Raw genomic sequence first — 7,338 nt, 5'->3', positions numbered from 1 at the left:
CATAAGTGGCACACAATATCACTTTGAAATGGCGTGCTATAGATATGGCCGATACTGTATGCACATAGATATTGTATATATAGATACTTATGTAAGTATATGAGACCAATTGACCTTTGGATTAGGGAATATCTATTAAAATCCTCGGCCGCTGTGGTGTAGTGGTAAGCAGTGCGCGCTTCCACTCCGCAACGCCAGGGTTCAAACCCTGGTCAAAGCAACATCGAAAAAAAATATAGAAAAAGGTTTTTTCTTAACAGCGGTCGTCCCTCGGCAGGCAATGGCAAACCTCCGAGTGTATTTCTGCCATGAAAAACAGCTTCTCATAAAAATACAATCGCCGTTCGGAGTCGGCGTAAAACTGTAGGTCCCTCCGCTCTGTGTGACAACATCAAGGCGCACGCCACAAATCGGAGGAGAAGCTCGGCCAAACACTAACATATGTGTAAGCGCCAATCTATTATTATTATTATTATTATTATTAAAATCCTTGCATTAAAAATCGATATATGTAAATACGAGAGAGAAATATGAAATCAGAAATAGGAGTTACAATCGATAAAAGGCTCAGTTTCAGCTCACATGCAGAATATGTAACCCAAATAGAGTTAACAACGTATGCAGAGCTCGCCAGAATGATGACCCACCTGGGTGGTCCTAGAGGAGCAAATGTATTCTGCTCAAGAGTAAAGCTATTGGAGGTTGAAACCGACAGACTGCGTGCGGTGAGTGTGAAATCGGAGTTCAGAGGCAACCTGATTGGTATTTAAAAAGATTACCTAAGAGGTGGGTATTGCCACAAAAGCGCTTCCTTGATGTTAAACGGTTTAATGCCAACCGAAGTATTGGTCGAAAGAAAGGTTCCGGTAAAAGCATAGAAGGCGTATCATGATCGTGAAAAGGCAAAGCATTTCAGAAAAGAAATTGTCAAGTAAGGTTAAATTCTTAAGTTCATTTCTGTGTGGAACTAAAACAAAAACGAAGGCTATATGAAGTATACACCTTGTTGTGGTTTGACCGCGCTGCATGTCACTACGCAACATCAGAATTAGGGTGGCTTTAAGGAATAACGTGTGTAAATTTGGCTCCTATAGAAGCCAATCCACCAAACTGTCCCAAACTAGGACCGAATGAGAGATACTGAACGGGAAAAGAACGTCACCAAAAGTGTGGCCAAAGGTCTTCAAGACCTTAAAAGAAAGTGGGCTTTAGCTGTTGTGAAGGTATTCGAAGACACTACTATGAAAACACTAATTGGCGGGGTTCTAGAAAAATCAAAATTTTTTATAAAAAAAAAACTATCTTTCTTTATCACTTTATGCGAATTTGTTAATTACTAAAATAAAATTATTACGGACTGGATTCACAGAGCATAATTAAATTTTTGTCAACGTAACCGCAAACAAGAGCTTAACTAAGGACCAGTTTTTTAGTGTACATTTAAATCTAATTGTAGTTTAAACTTAGTTTAAATGCTCGAGCGAGCTGCATAAACTAAGATAGATTGTATTTATTCGTTATATGGATGCAAATACGACAAACGAAATTCTAAAAAATCTACGGTAGTTTTTAGTTTTTAGTACTTTATTCTACTACAATGCTGCAAAACTGCATAGTGAAAATCTTTCTAGGAAATCTAATTAAAAAGCTCGACATTTTTACGAAAGTTTGTTGGAACTTTCTTTTAAATATTGCGCAAAGTTTGAAAGTTGTATTTACACGGGATTTGTTAAGGAATGAACTACATTTTTATAAAGAATAACCAAAATTAAATAAAAAATAATATGTTAAAATTTGTGCAAATGTTGTGCGGCTATAATTTGTTCGACCACTGTACATCCATCGATATGATTATAACTTGTCAATTACCACTTTTACATACATCATTCATAAGTATATTTATAAACAGGAATCGATAACAAAAGGTATGATCGAAATTAAATGTCGTTCTCGTAGTTTTGCTCGCAAGAACACTTCAAACCCAAACCCGAAATGAGAAAAAACCGTCGAGAACGTTATCAATGGGAATTATATAAAAACGAAAACCCTGTGCAACGTGCCCAAAGAGAACAAAATGCGAACAATACTTTCGGCAACATTCTAAGAGTACATTCTAATGGGAACAAAGCGTTCCGGAACGTTTAAGCAAAGAACAAAAGGGGAACAAAAGTTTCAGGAACTTTTTCGAAGAACAATTTGGGAACTAAAGTCTCAGGAACTACCTGACAGAGAACGAAACGGGAACAAATTTTCTCTCAAAACAAAATTTTTCTTATAGCGATCCATCATTTAGAGATGTTTGAATATTAAAATTTATCAAAAAAGAACTGAAAGATAACTATGCAAATTAAGTCAACGAAAGACTTAAGACACGGACCTTTCTTGCACAGAAAACGAAAAAATTGTTCCATAAATGTACAGTTCACCCTAATGGTAAATGATCTGAAAGTTGAAATGAGCCAGCTTTCATCTGGCTTAGAATTACCAATCGTGAAATCGAAAGTTTCGTCTCATTCTGTTCTCTTTGATAACGTTCCCGAGAGTTGTGTTGGCATTTTGTTCTTTACGGAAACGCTCCCGAACCGTTTGTTCTCATTTTGTTCCCGTTCATACTGCTCTCAATACACGTTCCCGTTTGGTTCCTTTGTGGTAACGATCTTCACATACATTTTGTTCTCATGCAGAACTAAACCAGATCTGGAATGCATTCTCGGTCCCTGTTTATAAATGCCGAAAACTAAAATTTATAAAAATTATCATAAAAATTAAGAAATAAGTACTCGTCTTACATACGTACTTATGTATCCATGCAGATGCCTCTATATATACACACATGCATATGCGTATGTTCATATATCAGTATGTGCATATACATACATCCATACATATGCATCTTCAATTCACCTGCGTGTGCCTTATCATCCTTTTGGAAACGAAATCGCTGACAAGTGTGGCACTCAAAGCGTTGGCTGATATCAGTACATTAGTCTCCGTGGGAAATAACAAAATCATGGACGTTAACATAGTGAATTGCTTTTCGTATTTGGGCGGATTGCCATCAATTCAAGCATACGAAATGTCACATAATAAATTTCTTCCAATTTGCTGGGGATTTAGTTGCATGGTTGCACTTTCGTGACACTATGTATGTATGTATATGGATTGCTTAAATCCGAGACATTGGTGCATGTTATTTTTATACAAAAACTTAAGCACCAAATATAGAAGCATTGCCGGTTAATATACAAGTACCACCTGCTCCTAACTACTTGCTCTGAATATATGTATGTATGTATGTACATATGTATCGTATGGGAATAAATACAAGAAAATGAGAACTTTTACAGATCCATATATTTCGCGTAGCCGTGATCCTAATACTACATATAACTTGCCATATATGTATTTTAATTCAAAGAAGTGTAAACATTTCAATATTATACCAGTTTTGGTATTTTTGCGTAAGCACTGAGTCATCGGAATTTTTAAATACAGACTTATTATTTTCGATAAAATATTGAAAGTAGTTCAATTACAATTCGGTAATTGGCGTGATCATAACATAAGGGAAAATAAAAATTAAAATGTTTAGCCTCCAATGCTTCTCCGTTAACATATTCACATCCTACACTAAAATAGTTAAATTAATATTATTGCTTGTGTTCGATTAATTTTAATTAAAACGAAAACTTTAAGCTTTGACGAAAATGTTGCACTTTTGGTGTATCCCCATAAAAACGGTAGCACAGGCTGTCGCTATTCACTAAGCTCCGATCGAACCTACTCGATGCTAATAACGTCTCGCACAAATAAAAATCGAATGCATATCAGTTTTTCTCATAGTACGCGCCAGCTGGCTGACTTTATTAATGTTCATGGCACAGTTTATGGCCGAAAAGTGCAAATCCCAGCTTCTTGAGGCCCACTTTAGGATGGTATGTGTATTCAAATAAATTTCAATTTCAACATGTGGCAATTTGGTAAGCATTTTAGTTCGGTTGAGCTGTAGCGATCTGCTGCATCGTATTTAAAGCATCAACGCAAAAACAATGGAAAAATATATTGTAAGCAAGCACATGTGTGTAAACATGTATACATATACATATCGTCGTTTAAAGTACAAAACCGCGTATCAACAAAATGCAAAACCACGTTTCAAGATAAAGCAAAACCGCGTATGTGAGGTTACATAAATTATTTTCTAGAGGGTAAAAACACTCATATTTCAAAATGGTTCTCTGCGTTGCGGATTTTCCGCCGGACCGATTTGAAAGTACCTCCAAACATGGAGTTTTTTATGAATAAAAATAGTTTCTTAGAGAACTTTTTGAAAAAAGTCCCCTCAGATGACAAAACAGATTAGGCTTAAAAAATCTGCATAAAAATATTTAAAAATCTTTTCACCGGAATCGTAATAATGAGATTTTTGATGCTGTTTTTTACTTTTTTCAAAGATTGATTTACGAAAAACTTAAATAACTGGGCCAAAACTATTCTGATTTAGACTTATGGGATATCGGTAGAAAGGTATTTTCCCACTATTTTTATTTATGTGCAAAAAGGTCATTCGTGTCCCAATTTTTTTTTTTCAAATACCAACACATTTTAAATCCACTTTGAATGATGTTCGTTCATCCTACCTTTCTCTTTCATCCTTTGAATGAGCTTATTAGCAAAGACGAATAAAAATGGTGGGAAAATACCTTTCCAATGTGTAACGCTGGTTTCAGGGCCTCCTGCCCAAGCACCCTCCCGAAAAAGAAGTCACAGTGGTGGAACCTGAGATTTCAGTACTGAGGAAAAACAGCAGGCGGCTTTTCAATCAAGCCAAGCGAACAGGTCTCTAGCAACCCTACAAGGATGCACTCAGATTGTTCAAGAAGTCCATAAAGAGGGCGAAACGCTAACATAGTAGAGAACTCTGAGGCAACCACGATCAGAAAAGTTCTGTCGAAATCTTCTTCAAGTATGAACTCTATCCAGAAGCCTAACAGTGACGACATCATCGTGTACGAAATTTTGGAGATCATTATGAGCACTCACTTCCCGGACAGCTATGACGACACCTACGGTCACTAAGTGAGACCATAAGTTATGAGAAGCTAAGGATGTACTGTGCCCTCTGCTTTCTCAGATTTTTACACCTTGCCTAACCCTAATTCACATACCATACGAGTGGACAAAGGGGAAGGTGGTCTTCCTCCCAAAAGTAAGCAGGGCCGCTCATGTGAAATCGAAAGATTACAGGCTTATAGCCTAACTTCATTCCTTCTTAAAACTCTAGAGAGGCTAAGTGACGAATAAATTGGATGGAATATAAAAAAATTACAACCTCCACTTCACGAAATCGTATCGACGATTGAAAAGGTATTGGCCATGAAGGAAGGTATGCAAATTTTGTCAACGATTGATATAAAGCGATCCATAGCTCTCACTCGACTGGATCGTGCTTCTCTCAGATTACTGGTAATCACCGGACACTGCCTGATGGGTACACACGCTAAAAGGTTAGAATACCCCACCAATGCTTTTTGCCGCAGTTGCAGATACGAGGAAGAGGCGTAGGGCATCGAAAATTATCTCTACCATGGTCCCGCCCTGGCCAACACGCGCAACCAATTCTTCAACAAGTATTTTTTAGATTGTTTAGCCGCCCCGAACTCGGCAAACGTTCTCGAATTTTTGTGCTATAAGAAACACCCACGGTGGTTCAATTATTAAGGAAGGGAAAGAAACAAATGGCTTTGGCCAGTGGTATGTATGACATCGGACTTGCCAGACTACGTGTGATCCGTGAGCGCTGAGAATTGGTGACCACATCTTTTCGACGAAGTAGAGGTGTTTACGCCACAGTCGGTAGTCGATTGCATAATGAATTGAGCCAGTGAATGGTAATGAACTAGCGACACACTGTCTTCAATTCTTAAACAATTGAGGAGCCTGGAGAGACAGCGGCGTATCACCGGTGATTAGACCAAACCAAAACGCAGACGCGGAGTGGAACCTATGTCGCTCCAACCGCCATGGCATGGCGGTTCAGCAACTTGTGCCTTTCGACGGCTTCCCAACATGACATCACTAACCAAAGCGAAGACGAGGACTGCATCGTAGGTCGTTCCTACCGGCAAGGCAGTGCGGCTTTGAAATTCGTCCATCCGAAGCGTAGGCGCGGATTGTATTTAGGAGGTTTTGTTTGAGTTAAAATCTCACGCAGACGGGTACAGGCGTTCGACGCTTCGTCGTAAAAAAAAAACTATACTTACATACAAATTTGTAAAGATATACACCATCTACTAATCAGTCATTTTGTTTCTTATCCACTTCTACATACCTATGCAAGTAAATATTTATGCACAAACATAAGAGTGTACAAATTGAAAATACACATATGTGCGTACATATATGTATGTGTGTATATACATATATTAGCTTAAATTAAACAGTGTGAAATCAATCAATTAAGTCGTTAATGCACCAATCGGTTCCATCGTTCGATCCAACCCTCCGGTCAGTATCTAACATGTACACAGAAAGCGGTAAGCGAATCGCTGTGGTAGCGCGCCAGCAATATGTTTGAAGCACAGCTCTATCGACCAATAAAAGATCATCGCTCGCCACTGATTTGACAGTTACACATTATTGGCTGGGCGTTTTGGCATTGGCTCATACCTGCATACATTTCTACATACATACATATTTATGTGCATACGAGTGAACAGCTCGAGCGTTCATTTATACCTGAATACTTAATTAAATTAGTGATGTTACGAATATTTGTATTCGCATTCGCTTATACGAACGATTCGCATCATTTTAACCATTCGTATTGACATCCGCACATCAAATGTTTTGCGAATGCGAATGTTCAACAAGTTCTGCTAAAAGCAGCTTAGAAGGAATTTTATATTCCAAGAGCGGAATCGATGGCTGACGGATGTGGAATACATATTAAAATATTTCCTTGTTTACTTAGGTTTTAATTTTTAACAAATGTAAAATTCTTTGCTTTTACAACACAGCTGTTCGCCAGAATAAATTCTTTACTCTCTAAGGGCCAGTTTTTCAGTGCAGGGCTGTGGCTTCAACTCAGGGCCGGTTACTCAATGTCTGGTTAACACTAATCTGCGGTTAAACATCGTTATCGACGTCTTCGACTCTATCCATACAGCAGGGAGTCGGTAACGTCGATGACTATGTTTAACCAGAGATTGCTGTTAATCAGACATTGAGTAACCGACCCTTTAGATTAGTCAATCAAATGCCAACCAGCCGTTCAATTTACATGCAGTTTACGTAATCTAAGTTTAAACCGGCACTGAAAAACTGGCCCTGAGAAGT

This window comes from Rhagoletis pomonella, unplaced genomic scaffold, assembly GCF_013731165.1.
Source record: "Rhagoletis pomonella isolate Grant_MI unplaced genomic scaffold, Rhpom_1.0 Rhpom_scaffold_00008, whole genome shotgun sequence".
Taxonomy (NCBI): Eukaryota; Metazoa; Arthropoda; class Insecta; order Diptera; family Tephritidae; genus Rhagoletis; species Rhagoletis pomonella.
The sequence above is the reverse complement of the archived record's forward strand: the minus strand, read 5'-3'. Positions refer to the sequence as shown.